This window comes from Lagopus leucura, unplaced genomic scaffold (assembly GCF_019238085.1).
Source record: "Lagopus leucura isolate 7727_CA_CO unplaced genomic scaffold, USGS_WTPT01 Super-Scaffold_1, whole genome shotgun sequence".
Taxonomy (NCBI): domain Eukaryota; kingdom Metazoa; phylum Chordata; class Aves; order Galliformes; family Phasianidae; genus Lagopus; species Lagopus leucura.
In genome coordinates, this window is record NW_024962250.1 from 34,388,552 (window position 1) to 34,404,749 (window position 16,198).

Sequence of the window (16,198 nt, forward strand, 5' to 3'; positions counted from 1 at the left end):
TTTTTTAGTATAATACCAAGGGAAAACTTCACAGCACAATCTAATCTGTTTAAAGATGCAAATGATGTTGACAGCAAAAAAGGCCAGGAAGATTGATAGAAAAGTTAGGAAAGGCTTCTTTCCCCTCAGTGACATGGAAGATAAACTGCAGGACAAACATTAGCTGCTTATGTTCTGTTTTTCCCTTTCAGGCTAACACATCATTGCTAATGAACCTGGTCGTTCCTTATTTCTTTTCACAGCTCTACTGCAAATATTAAAACAAAACCATTGTTTGGTTTTTTTTCCCATCGTTGTAGATGTTTTAGGATGTATTAGTGTTAATGACTTAACCTCTTAACAGAAAGAAAAGTCGCATTAAAAAAACATAAAAAATAGCTTTTGGCTTGATAACACAGAAAAGTAGACCCTCAGGGTGGCTGGAATGCTAGAAAAGCATTGGAATTCCAAATCTGCAGCCTCCTCAATTTATGGCTTCATTGCCACATCTTTTTCCTATCAGCAAAGCAAGCTTGGAAATACACAGGGAAAACTGCTAGGCACAGATTTGTGAAAAATCTTGGTAGAACATCAGTGCAAAATCTCCAGTTGAGGACACCAGGACATCTGCTGTGAGGTGACCCATAGCATCAGGGTTCTGCAGGCGACAGTTAATGGGCCCAGATCCCCCAGCATCCACACATGGACCAAAATTGATTGCATATTTTAAAATCTGCGTTCATCAAACAGTATTTTCAGTCAAGGACTGTTGGACGTGTTCAAGGCCAGGTTGGACGGGGTCCTGAGCAACCTGATCTAAATGTGTATGTTTGGTGGCCCTGCCAGGCAGGGGGGTTGGAACTACATGATCCTTGAGGTCCCTTCCAACCCGGGTGATTCTGTGATTCTGTGATTCTGTGAAGGACTGTGGTCTTCACATACAATAACAGGCATCTCTACTCAGACAAAACCAGGAGAGGACAGAAACAGGGAGAGAAGACAAACAGAAGCATAATCTTTAGAGCAAGGAACACAGCCTGAGTACACAGAAGAGAGCAGAGGCTTCCCCATGATCGCTGAAGTGCTTCATTTCCACACAGAGCCTCTGGCCTGTACTGTGTGCTTGGACTGTAGTCGTCAAAGAGGACATTTTTCCTTCCTCTGGCACAACCCAAAACAGACATAATTTCATGCGTCTGCTCAACCTTGACATACCTACATGGTTGTCACTCATAATCTAGGGAGGAGGCATTTCACAGTGAAAGCAGACGAAATGGAGCCTTAAATTTCTTGCAGGCTTTGGTGCATCAGAGCTGAGAGCTGCTGTGCAGTGAGCTGCCTGCACTTTAGCAGACTGAGCGTGCTGCCTGTTGCACAGTGCAGGAAGAATTCAGCGTGCTGTAGTGCTAGAAGGGTCATTTTTCCATTGTGTTTCTAATCAGAGTTTGAGAAAGAGGAGGAGAGAGACAATCAGAAACCATACAGAAATGGCTTAGATTTCTGTGATATACACATCTGGAAGCTATTGCTACATTAATTAGTATATTGATTTTCTTCTCTTCTGGCTATTCTCCCACGTAACTATTTGTTCAGCTTGATTCCTGTTATCTATTGCCATGGAGAAGCTTGGCTTTACAGCTGCTTTTTGCCAGCTAAGAAAACGAGAAATAAATGGAAGGGGTTCTGCCATAAAGTTATTACGTGCTCATAATGAGCAACTGTCCCTAGAGGATGGACACTGCATGCATTCCTACGTAAAAGAAAAGTGATCCGTGTATTTTGTTGGCTGAGCTGTCTCTTCATTTCATCTGGACAGGTATTGTCTGTGGATCAAAGGTAACTGTGACAGAGGAACAGAGGCATGTTGTGCTGTTCAGATAGCCATGCTAACTTCCAGAAAGATCACAGAATCAGAGAATCACAGAATGGTTTGTGTTGAAAGTGGCCTTAAAAAATTATTGAGCTCCAACCCCCTGCTGTGGGCTGGCTGCCCTGGGCCCCATCCAACCTGGCCTTGAGCACCTCCAGCAATGGGGCACCCACTGTTTCTCCAGGCAACCCAATGATTAGGTGGATTGATTTGCCCCACAGAGCAGTTGTGGACTTTGATAGAATTGTGGATTCCTCCATGGACTTTAGAAGCATCTGACTCTGTCCTGCTTGGGAACTTTTTTTTGCTACCTGTTAATTTGCTCATTCCTGGAAAAACCTCTTGGAGACTTTAAACAATGCAGCCTATGCTTTCCTGCCTCTCTTCTCCTTAAAACGTTGTTGACAACCCCTGTCATTTCTTTTTGATCAGTCCTTATTTATACCCTGCTGTGGTTTCTGTGCATAAGATGCAATTACTATAAAAGATCTCACCATGCAACTTTCTATTCACTGTACAACACCACATGTATGACAGGTTGCAGGGCTTCTCACTCATGTTAAACTGTGGATTACCCGCTACTGTTACTTAATGCATATATAATGAAGAAAAAAAAAATCAGGAATGAATAATGGTTATAGCTGATTTGACCTTACTTTGTACAATGTGAGGCCATTTCTGGCAATCGTGATCTCATTGTAGCTTTAATGACCTCATCTAATTATTGCTAACTCAAAGACCTTTAGTGCTTTAATGTGAGTCAGAAAACGCACACCAGCAAACTAATGAACTCATCACACTGTGCTAGGCTTTAACCAGAAACAGGGATTCATTTGGAAAATTGGAAAAAAAATACATTAGGGAGAGGAAGCTCGAGATTATTTCACATTTATATCCCTGACTTGAAAGAGGAAACGATAATGACATTGCTGGAGAAAAAAAAATGTAGATGAAAGTAACATTATTGATTGCTGTAAACTGTTCTGTTGAATGAAAAGAATAAAGGAGCAATGTGCTGCAATTCTGCAAAGAAACATGGAAAGGCATGTTGAGTTTATTTATTTTTTGACAGGTACAGCTCATCTAGATTAACCTGTGAGCACAGGAATGCAAATAATAGGAGAATAAACTAATTTAGGAACAGAGGGATGACTGTAGAATTCACCCAAATGTTGTGGTGAAGTAAAAAAAATACATATTTATTACTTCCTCCATGTGGAAGACATAAAATTAGACTATCTACTAAAGAATTTATTTTCATATTGTCTATCATTAAACACAGTTCTATGAATGTATAAGATTTGCTCCAATCTACTAAAAAATGAAAAATCTACATCTCTTTCCAGCAGGTTGAATAGGTTACTATAATCCATTAAACTCCCCAAATCAATGTTTTGCCCCAAAATAAAAAAGCAGAACATCAATATCATAACACAGTGAACTTTAACAGCAAAGTAACTACTGCATATTAATCAGCTATCAAAGAGGTCCTAAAAATGTCATGAGAATGAGATGCCTTATGAAATTTCAATTCTTTTCTGCTTCTGGTCAGGCAAGGAATATTTAGAGCACAGGCTTTTGTATAACCTGACAACACTTCTACTCCCTTTTTGAAGGAGGTTTCGGAAAGCCTTTGGGAAGTAAAGTATCCGTTGTATGTAGTATAGGTTTGTTGAAGCACCTATGTCTTTTTCTACTTCTGACCTTCAAATAAACAGTGGAGCATTTTTACACACACACACACACACACACACACACACACACACAAATAAAAAAAACACAACTGCATCCAAATGTATAGATGCATATCATGCTTCCTGCCAGCTTACTCGGTGACTCTAGGCACCCGCATACTTAGATAGGTCTCCCTGCTCATGGGTGTTAACCCCACACTCTAGAAGATGACTCTCCTGTACCAGCATCCATTTAAATTCCTTAAATCCCGATTTCTTATTAGGTTCTTCAGATAAGGTTTATGGGGAAACAGGAAATCCTGGATGTAGTAAGAAAGACAATTCCAAAACTCTAAGTTTGTGTTCTTCACATTTGCCACATCCGTGACTGGAGCTCATCGTGCCCATGGACCAAGAGGCTCAGAAGACGAATGTACTGTCATAGCTCTTAAGGTAAATCATAGAATCATTAAGGTTAAGATCATTTAAACCAGTCCCAACCCATCCCTATTGTGACCACTAACCTTGTCCCTCAGTGCCACATCCCCGTTGTTCTTGAACACCTCCAGGGATGTTGAGTTTGCTCCCTCCCGGGTTGCCTGTTCCAATGCATTACCAGTTTTTCCTAACATCCAGCCTGAACCTCCTTGGGTACAACTTGAAGCCATCACCTCTCATCCTATCACTAGATTTAGGCTTCAGTCCCTTCTACAGATGATTTTAAACCATTCAGTTGTCAGCTGAAATGGGAACAAAAGCAAGTTCCAGATCCTTTTTGAGAATAAAGACTCATTTTTCCTGCACATGCTTATTTTTTTTGTAAATGCACTGATGCTATATGTACTTAATGCACACACACAGTGCTTGTAACCTTGCAGATAGATCCATTGAAAAAGAGTTAAAAATCAGTCACATTCTTAGCTCTACACTTTCTAGAGTAAACTAGGCGTCTAATAAAATGGTACAATATAAAGACTGCCTGATTCTACAGACAGACTCTGATGGAGATTTTTGGATTTGATCCTACCTATGCTTGTATCCCACTGAAACTGGAGGTCCAGGCTGTGGACTGAACCTGAAGCAGAGTTATACAGGTTGGTTTTGAAAATGCCACCTGAATTCTGCAGATACTAGATAACAGCTAATTCAGATTCACAGCTCTTCCCCTGAGATAAGCCCCCTTACTTCACTGATAAACAGCTTTCTACTACAAAAGAAGATTGGAGTAGATACTGCCATCACCATTCCATTGCCCAGAAGGTTAAATTCCTGTTTACTGAAGAAGCTGGCAGCACAAAGCATTGCTGCCCACTCACTGCTATGGAATTCACATTACACTGCAGCTCCACTGATTACTATGGCAGTTCCTGAACATCTTGGCCATCACAATGAATGTACAGTTGTCAGGCAGAAAGGCTGAAATACATTTGAAAGTGAGCAAACAACATGCTTAACATGCTTACCCTTCTCTCCTTACATGCTTAAATTTTGACTTAGTCAACTGAGGGAGTGTACTTTGGACCATAACTTCACACAGGGCTATATATACCCATACCACCTGGTAGGCAGACAAGTAGTTCATTTTATTAGTACCCAAACCTCATCCTCTAATTCTAGATTCCAGGACTCTTCATACACAGTTCTTGCCCTTTAACCAGTATCAGATGGTTGAAGAAGAGCTTTACAAATTCCTTGTTTTTACAGATTCAGGGAGAATAAGGCTAAGAATACCTGAAAACTGCCATCTCATCCTTGCTTTTTCCCCACAGATTCCTACACTCCTGTAACCCCCCTCATAAGCCCCAAGCACTTTATTGATTTTTAGCAATTGAAAATTTGGACCTTACACTCAATTATAGAATGAGATATGTCTCCAGAGTATCAGGAAAAAAGAAGCATTATTGATCTTTCTTCACTAGTGGAGTTTTCACTCTATTTTTCAAAACATATAGGCTTCTTTTTTATTAAATAAAGGCAGTCACTGGCAATGCCCCTAATTTAGACACATAATTAAATAGGAAACGAATCAGCTTTGGAACACAATCCCCAAGCAATTTGCAGTTTTAATTGTATTAGATTGGTCAAAATCAAAAGTTCAGCTTTTCAAAAACACAGAATTATCTCCCTCCTCTACTAAAAGCAAAAACAGTCCTACCAACAAAAAGTCCTCATAGTTTCAGTTGATTGATTTGAGGGGAAGAAAAAAAAAAAAAAAAAAAGTGAGTTAACAGTTGAGATTCATTCTTCCTGAGGTCAGCAATTATTTATTCAAAAAAGTGTTTTGTTTATCTGATTCTTTCACATGGGATTAGTGGAGATGCAGGAAAACAACAACTTGTAAGTAGAAAAGAATTTAGAGTTTAGATTCCTTTATTTTGCTCTTGGCTAAAACAGTAAAACTGGATGTGATTCAATGATCCATGTTGCTGATAGTAAATTCCTCACTGACTCACTTCTGCTTTTGTATGCAATATATCCTGGAGCCCTCTCCAACTGCTTGATTCAGCACTTACTGGAATCAATTTATAGGCTGCCCCTTTGACTCCATTAAGGACCACTCGCAGCAGTTGGAAGCACTTGGATGAAGCCAGGTACAGTGCAGCAGCATGTTTGTGCACATGTGTGCAGAGCACTAGTGTGATCCCAATCACAGAAACATTAAGGTTGGAAAAGACCTCTGAGATCATCCGGTCCAACCTCAACACATCCCACCATGCCCACTGATCACATCCCTCAATGCCACATCTCCACAGGTCTTGAACACATCCAGGGACAGTGATTCTATCACTCCCTGGGCAGCTGTGCCACTGCATCACCACTCTTTCTGAAAATAAATACTTCTTAATATCCAATCTGAGCCTCCCCTGGTGTAAGTCAGTTACTTCTTGTCCTATTGCTGTTGCCTATCACAGAATCACAGAATTGTAGGGGTTGGAGGGGACCTCCAGAGATCATTGAGTCCAACCCCCCTACCAAAGCAGGTTCCCTACACCAGGTAACTCAAGTAGGCATCCAGGCAGGTCTTGAACATCTCCAGAGAAGGAGACTCCACAACCTCCCTGGGCAGCCTGTCTAGGAAACTCCCAAGTGTTTTTGCAAACCTGCTCACCTGTAAATGTACCAGGATGCCTTATATACCTTGGGATGCTGTGGGAGATAGATATTCAAGTTACAAAAATCCACTAAAATGGCTGAAAGGAAGTCACAGAAGCACAGAATGGTTGAGATGGGAAGGAATCTCTGGAGATTATCCAGTCCAACCTCTCTGCTCAAGCAAGAGTCCTGAGTACTTCCAGGTTGTTAATTTTATGTCAGTGTTCTCTGACTTTAGCTCTCCTCTCATCTATAATCCATCTAAGACAGGTTAATAAGCCAGAAAAGATTAATCCTGAGCTGCTTCTACAGTATTTTGTCTTTAACCAATCATCACCTTCAGAAATGATACAAAGAAAAACACCAAGCCCCCACAGCCTAACATACTATGATTATCTCAGTGTACAGCAATTCATCTTCCTCCATTGTGGCAAATATAAATGTTGCTTTAGTTAAAAAAAAACAAAAAACAAAAAAACACCACCTCTGCTTTAAGAGCAACTTAGCCACCTTTAAAAAAAAATTAAAAAAAACACAACACCTTGCTTAAATTGCTGGCAGTATCTTACAGCAAAAGAACTTCTTGTTGTTCATTTTTGCTTGACAAATCTCCTGGTAATTGCCATGTTAGGATAGAAAAGATGTACAGAATCATAGAACAGCTTGAGTTGGAAGGGACCTCAAATTTCATCTAGCCCAGAGAAGAGCAGAGTGATGGTTGTACTGTGATAAAAGCACAAACATACAACACCACGGTCTGCTCACTTTTTAAGCACAGTTCTGATAGACATGAATACTCCTCCACTCCTGCATATGTCAGCTGTGACAACAGAGAAAGCACTCCAGCTTATTGGGTCCTGATGTGTAAAATCTCATTTGGTTGGAAAGAATGGCTGGAGATGAAGTGTGACTCTGCTGCATGCTGCGATTTGAGCTTTTCTGAGAAGCATTAATTCCTACTTGACAACTGCTCTACCACAGTACGTTACACAACTTGTAATACCATTCTGAAATCTGGTAAAGAACAGCTATGAAATGTTTGGGAAATTAATAAATAGAGATCATATTTTCTAGCAGTTAAAAACCAGAAGGGAGCACAATCAGGGCAATTCATGCAGTTGTGTGCTCTGTGCAGATACCACCGCATGGCAGGCTGCACAGTTTGAAAAGTCAGCATGTTTTCTTTTTGTTCCTAATAATTTTTATATTACTTCCATTCAATCCCTTCCTGTCAAAAGGAATTTGTGATATCTGGGCAGGCAAAAATATCACCAAGGCACTTTTGAGAAAAATCAAGATTCACTGAGTTCTTATCTTGTGCTTACCATTAATGAAGTGAAGCCAGGAGAGAAAGTACAGATGTAAAAAATGAGGAGAGAAACAATTGCTTGAGTTTTAAAATTGATGATTTGTATCTAGGATGAACTCCACACCGGAATATTATAAAAATATCGTAATAGAACTCCAGTATGTGAGGGTCTGTTGTGATAAGACAAGGGGAAATGATTTCAAATTAAAATAGGGGAGATTTAGATTGGATATAAGGAGGAAGTTCTCCTACAATAAGGGCAGTGAGGCACTGGCACAGGTTGCCCCAGAGGTGGTGAATGCTTCATCCCTGGAGACAGCCAAGGTCAGGCTGGACGGGGCTCTAATCACCTGATGGAGTTGTGGGTGTCTGTGCTCATTGCAGGGCACGTGGACTAGGTGGCCTTTAAAAGGCCCCTTGCAACTCAAACAATTATATGACTCTGAAATTATCAAGCTCCCTGTGTTGGCATGGAACATCCAAAGACATTTGGATATGGCCCACAGCACACAGGCTGTTTTTCTACTGAGACCTTGCTTCCACTCAGCGAACCAAACCATGAAGCTAGAGATGTCTTCACCAGGGATTAATTCTGTCTTACTGCGTTACCTCACAGATAAGAGGGATTGTATTAATGATATCAAAGGGCACGTGTTCAGTGTACCTGTAGCACTGCAGCAGCTAAACTTACTATTGCCCTGTCTTTCAGGTTAGTAGCTCTTTAGGGCTGGGCAGAAACATTTCTACCCACCCTTCCCTCCTGCCTATTCCTATTAACAACAGTAAATCAAAGTCTCCTTTCTTATTCCATTTTAATTGTAACAGGACTCAGGAGTGAGTTGAGAAAAAATAGATATATATTTTTATGCCTGAAGAACAATGAAAAAATGTCAATATAACTCAATAAGGAAATTTTATCTAATAAAAAAAAAACCAAACACAAAGGAAAACACATGAAAGCAAACAGTAAATGTATACAAAATCATAAAATAATAACAGTAGATGGTTCAAGCTCTGATACACAGACTGAACCATTCTGGGTTTAGGAATACATACTCTGCATTAGGTGCTGCAGGATGGATAACTGTGAACCTGCTTCAGGTTTGAAATCAGACTCAGACGTCTGTAAGAAAAATATTGCCACTGATTTTGTTCTAATTGCCTCTGATTCAAGTTGCAGTGAGCAAATGGAACAATTAGCAAAACTGCAACCACCTCCTTTTCCCAAGATTCCTGGTTCCACAGACTGTTGCAACATAACTCATCTTCAGCAGGAGCCCTCCACAAAAACTGTTTTCATAATAGCAGTTTCACTTTGAACTTACTTCTATCATTGCAGGCTGCTTTGCTGATGCTGTAAAGCAGGCAACAGCTAAAGTGCAAAGATGCCAGCACCTTTGTTGGTGTCTTACCTAGATTTTTTTTTAGAATGCTTGCAGCATTTCTAGTGCATTTTTGAGATGATGGTAGATAAAGTGGCAAAAGAGTAAAAAGGCTAAATTTAAATTTAGCAATCATAAAATGGTTCCTAACAACAACATATCATTGGAAAGTAATAAAAATGTTGTAAAATTGAGTTTTTAAGAAGATTTAAAAAGTAATTGTGTCTTTTAATGCAATAATTATACAATTTTTATTAAAAAAATCACATATAATAATTAAAACAGTATCTCCAACCACAATCTTGTCAGAGATTCTCACTGTTTCAGGTTTATTAAGGAATCTCAGTGCTCCTTACTGTGGGACTTGATCTTTTAGCACATTAGAGCTGTGTGAATCAGACTACTGATTTCTGACTGATAGCACCCTTTTGAGTTTCCACATTTGCAATCAGCCTCACTCAGCTTTCTCCACTTCCTATAATAGAAGCTTACCCCCTTAACTTGACTAACAGACCTGGGGGTCTCTGAACACTCGAGGATGTCTGTGGAATCCAAACCCACATTACTTTGCCTTAGTCCCACAGTTTCTACGTGAACCAGCCCAGAGGCACCTGCCTTCCAAAAACGTCACGGAGGCAAACACACTGATGAGCTTCAGGACAGAGAGATATCTCACACTAGAACCACTGAAAGATTGCAATCAGAAAAATAGACCTTGTCATTTTTGTATTGAATCTTCGATAGTTTGGGCTTTATGTTGAAAATTGAATTTTAGTCCTAAGGTGAAAAGGGGAATGTATGAAGAGGCAGTTATAGATTCTTCCCATTAACTTTGCAGTTTCAGCAGTCTTAGACAGGCAAAAGCACATATGTAAGCCAGATAACACATTCAATCCATTAAGGAATCAGTCTAGAAAGAGAAAGAATTGGCAGCCCAACAAACAGAAACTTTAAAAATCTATCTGTTTTTGCTTATTTCTCAGACTATTGTAGCGTCCATAGGCCAATTTTACATTGTTGGTCCTCTGAATGTAAGATCTAAATTGAACATACCTCATATAATCTCCAATATGTGGTTAAGTCCCATTTTAACTATCACAATGACTGATAATCCATTTCTTTTTCCAGATACATCAGTATCAGTTCCAAACATCCCTACGCTTCTGTAGGCAAACCATTGCTGTTCCAAATATGTGCTTCAATAAATACATCACGGTTTTAAAACATAACAACACACCTCAAGCTACATAAATCCTAAGTGATAAAGAATGCAGAAGGGAACCAGGGCTTTTGAATTTAAATAACCCATTTTGTCAATGAATCAATTTCTGCCAGATACATTGAAAGAGTACAGATGAAAGCAGCTGTAGGGCCTATTTAAGCCTGTAAGAATCTATTTGTTCATACCCTCTTCACACAGCTTCTGTCTAGCATTTCATTTATATTCATTTTTATATCTTTTCAAAATATAGGTGCCACCTATTAAAGCAAGAGAAAAAAAAAGTCAAAGGAAGCATAAGGAGGTGAATTATATCTACAAAAGCCAATAATTCCAGAGGCTGAAGATCTCTGATAAGATTCTTCCAAACGGGGCCTGGCTGTGCTTAGAGATATCAGGATTGAAGTGGGGTCTAATGAAGAGTAATATAATTAAGTAAAACAGAAGTGGACAAGGATAGGCTCATAGGCTGGTTCATATAACAGCATTTCAAAGGAAAAACAAAATGAATTTGAGGAAAGGATGGGTGATAATTCACTCAATTTCCTGAAACATTTTTATTTAAGTGAATATTCGTTTGTAGAATAGTATCCCAAAAACTGCAACATATGTACGAGCAGAACCAAAAGGTCCAGAGATGTTGCTTTGGAAGGGCAGCCTAAGGAGAACTGGCCCTAATGAATCACAGAATGGTTTGTGTTGGAAGGGATCTTTATGACCATCTAATTCCACCACGCTGCTAAAGGCAGGGTCACCTCCCACTAGACCAGGCTGTTCAGAGCCCCCTGCATCCTGACCTTGAACACTTCCGGGGAGGGGACATCCACAGCCTTTATTGTGAGGGTGATGAGACACTGGAAAAGAATTTGTTCCTAATATCTAGTCTAAATCTACCCTCTTTCAATTTAAAGCCATTTCCCCTCATCCTGTCACTACATGCCCCTTTAAAATTTCAGGCAGTGAGGAAGGATCAAGGGGAGTCCAGTGCATTTACAAGCTGTCCGTAACATGCAAGTCTTCCAGTCAACTTTAGAAAACAGTGGCAATACCAATTAACAGTGAGCAACAGTGAGAAGCACTTCCAAAGATCTGCTGTAGTGTGCAAGCATTGCTCCATCCTCACTTCATTTGTTCACCCCTTAGTATCATTATGACATTGGATCTCTAACCCTTAAGTCCCAATTGCTTGAATTTTACTGTACCCTCTGCTCTAAATTCAAACTTGTCCACAACTTTGTTCACACATAAGTACAATTTCAGCTGCAAATCAGACTAATATCTCACACATTCACTAATACTTCAGACACATGACTAGTAATTAAGCAACTTGAACTCAGGATCCCCTGGGGACACAGGGGAAAGGACAGAATATTTTAAAAGAAGAAACATCTCAGTCATGGTTGTCTTTGTAGTACAGTGAAGACTTGGTTGGCTTCACAATGGGATATCTGTAACTACACACAAACTCATGCTATATCCATATATCATTGCCTTGTTTTCTTCCTCTATTAACTAGTTCATAAGAGCAGAGAACAAGGGGCTATTGGAACATTGCATTGATGAAATAAGATTATTACTGTCTGTTGTTTTTACTCCTCCTTCCTAAGTCTCTTAGTTGAAAGACATGGGAAAGAATTGTCTTAGAGATTGTGTTACTCTGAATTCTGCACCTCAGATGCTTTCATCTAATCAGGGAACTTCATCTCAGAGAACACTTGGGGCTACAATAGTTACGGCATCTTAAAATTACAGAATCTGCCACTAATCTCTCCGTGAGCCTTTCATTAAAAATTAAACAGAAATCCCATATTGAGAAAGAAATCCAACTGTAGTTCTGTCTGATGCATTTGCTCTCTTGTTGAACTGTGATTGTGTGGGAGACAAAGATCCTTCCTGGAGATAATGCAAACATGGAGCTTTTCTCTTCTTTACACTTACAGCAATGATTGCACTGATCCTACAAACTGTTGAGGCGCAGTGAAATTGGAACAGAAATCAGATCAAGATGTATGGCCAAGTGGTTACTGTGCTTAGTGGGGAACTGGCATGCTCACACTAGTTCCAGTTCTACTAGGAAGTAGATATAGCTTTGAGCAAGACACCATAACTCTGCATGCTTTGGAATTGCCTTCTGAACTCCAAACCATGGCATAATCTTGCTATTTGTTTTGTGCCTTTTCCCTTTGAACCTCAGCTTCAACATAGCTGCCATCATCTGTAATAGTAAATAATCATGAAAGATAGTATCTCAGAATCTTTGCTTGGGTTCACTGTTTCATGGGTATGTGGAAGTTTACTAGCTCCTGTTATACTGTTTGTATCACAGAGAAAATATATATTCTGTCAAGTAAAAAGTACTGGCAGTGATAGGATTGAATTAAATTAGACTTCCGGTGCTGAGGAAGCTGGGAGCTAAAGTATAGCTATTTTCTCAAAATATCTAACAGGGTACACAGAAACTCCTAGTAGATACACAGAAAAGATTGATCAAAAATAGACCAACAAATAAAAGATACTTGTGGTTTGTAATACGTGCACCAGACACAAGGACAGACCCAGACACAAATGTCAGGTAGAAATATTTTATATCATCTCCTGCCCAGCACAAACCGTCCTGCCTCCAAGCCACCTTGATGATACTAAGCAGCTGGCAACCATTTTATTTTCTGCTGTAACTCACCAGGGAGCCAAGCTAAGCACTCACATGCTTAAGTATGAGGCTCTTGACTCCTAAGGACGTTGGTCGTAAACAGCCCAGCTGATCTCAGTGGTAGTTGGGGGTTTGAATGCACAGGAATCATGCTTATGTGCTTCAAGTGCCTCTGACTTAGAGCAGTGGAGTGGTTCTGCAAGGCAAGGATTGGCACAGGAAAATGGCAAGCAGCTCCCTGTTTTCCACCCTAACTCTCCTTCTGCACAGGACGGTTTGCTGTTGGATTTATAAGACAAGAACGCAAGCCAAGGTCACTAAATCTTTTTAAATATCAGAGTTCCTACGCATGACAAAAACAGAGGATACTGGGGACAGTGGAAGCTGATGGATACAATGTAAACCAAAAAAGCAAAATGAATTTTCTGTGGTTCAGACAGACTAGTCCTGGCAGAGTCCTGAGCTATGGTTAAAATCCAGAACCTTGATCAAGAGAACTCTGAACATGAGCAGAGAATTCCCAATGTAGAATCTGCTTTTGTTCCTACTGAAATAAACTGCTGAAAACTTCCTACTGAAATAAAACCATAAGTATGGTTAGAAAAAAGAAAACTAGAGCTTTACTGTAAAAAAGGTAAATATATGAGCAGAGTAAAATGCATGGCTTATGACACCTTTTTAAAGCCTCCCCCAGCATGTGCTATGAACAGCAAGAAATCCAAATGGAATTGGCCAGATATCTCTGTTCATTCATAAGAAAAAAAAATAGATGAGCAAATGCTTCTTTCTCATAAGTTGTAACTTTTCCAGTCAGTATCTTGCTCCAAGTCTATTATCTTGACTTCATGCTCAAGAGGCATTTCCAGCTGCCTCGATACAGTTAGTAATAAAGTTATGTAGCATTCCCCATACTAAGCATATCAGAACACAATTAATTCTTATTTTCAAGAGATGTATTTTTTTTTCCTGTATGTACATCTGTATTTCCTGAGAATGAGAAGCAACACTTTATTATATTCTAGTTACAAAGTTTTTCTCCTTAACTGAGAAAAGTGTTAGAAAATAAGCTGATACCAGCCTGCCTGTGGCTATTGTTTTATTTAGGCAGGGAGAAGTTTATTCTAATTTGTAATGTTTAGAGCACAGTGGGAGTTTAGAAGAGTCTGCTCTGTCCTTCAGAGAAATAAATGGCATGCAGCAAGAGAAAATGTTTCTATGACTGCTTTAAATCTCTTGGGAAACAATGAATTGAAAGGTACTATTGTCCAAGCGTTGATATAGATTGCCAACAAAGAAGTGGCTCCAGTAGGTCACCAATTACATCAAGGCAACAGAAGTGGCTATTTAAGTCTCAGTCACAACTTCACAGCAGGAGCCATCTCACTGTTATTTATTTACTCTAATATAGTTCTCAATCAAATACCTCTTACTAGTTATATAGCTACTCATATGACTCCTGCATGCTATTCTGCTGAACGGACTGGAAAGACCTAACAAATAACTACAGGTCAATCATGTACTTCTGCCCTAGGGATCATGATTTAAAAGATCAGTATCACATTTTAGGCTTTCTGCTTGGACTGTAATTTTAAAAGTAGATGACATAACAATGCATGAAATGAGTTTTTAAAATGAACTGAAAAAATCATTTTCCAATACTCCTTAAATACCCTTTGTTAACTTGCACACTCAAGCACTTCAATTGCACAGTGCTAAGGGGTAAATTCCTAACTGATGCTAATCTATATATCATGTATTTGCTCCAACAGTGTTTGCACCAGCAGTGGATCTGGCTCAGCAATTGCAGATACAGTATGTTTATCTTAAATATTTCCCCTCGTTTCCTGCTTCCTTATTAGCACTGAAATGTCATTTTATTGAAGCAGGTTAGGTATTTCAGAAGCCTTCATTTGATAAGGGTTAATTCCATGCAAACGGTGGTTTCCTTGGCAATATTTTTTATTTTCAACTCACACATCAGCTTTTGTGTGAGCTGGATACCATGCTCTCAGCTGCTTGTCACTTCCAGCTCAGGAAATGAAATAAATTATCATTATTGGTGTTTTTTTTCTGTTTTGTTTTGTTTTGTAGTGCTTTACATCTCTGCTAGATCAGCTCAAGTCAACATGGCAGAGACAGCATTTTTCTGAGTGAGATGTCTTCTCTTGAACCCTAAACCTATATGATAATATAAACTTGAAGGCATGCTGTCCCTTTTATGAAGGAACTGCTGAGCTGGATAGCATCTGTGTAAGAAACTTTCCAGGGCCAGTTAGTATGTACATGGGGTTTAGTTACCTTTACCATACCAATCACTCAGTCATAATTACTGTTCTAGTGGCATTCTGCATGTTTTCTCTATTGCACATTTCATCACTTCGTAAACTGACAGCTGTCTACCAAACAAAATAGGATCTGGGGCACATTTCATCTTCTGTGCCAAGTTTGGTGCATTACCTTTATGCCAAAAGACCTGCGAGTGTGCCGGTGCAGACCCAAATGCACCAAAATAGTACCGTCAGCCACACAGATGCAGAACATTTTTGCACTCTGCTTTGAGCTCTATTTTCTGAAGAGACAATGAGCCTTCTTCGACCTTACTTTAGTCAACCTCATCTGAACTTTGAGGTTTTTAAGCAACGTTTAACTCAAATTATTTTGTTTTAACCTCCCTGCTGGCAATTCTGATGCTGGCAACTTGCTTGAAATGCTTCATATTACTTAATGTCCAATTCACTTAACCTCTGAGCCTCCTTCAGGGCCCTCTATTTTTTTCTTATTTCCCTGCAGCAACCTCCAGATTACTGTACCAGCAGTATACACTAACATACCACTAAATGGCTCTTTTCACCTGTGCACACATCAACCAATCAACATCTGGGCTTCACAGTCATCAATCTGAATGCTTGTTTGAATGCCATCATCACCACTAAAGCTTATAGATCAATAAAAAGCAGATATTATTTATATAAAACCCAATAAACATGACCTGTCTGAGGCTCACATATGGTTTCATTCATTCT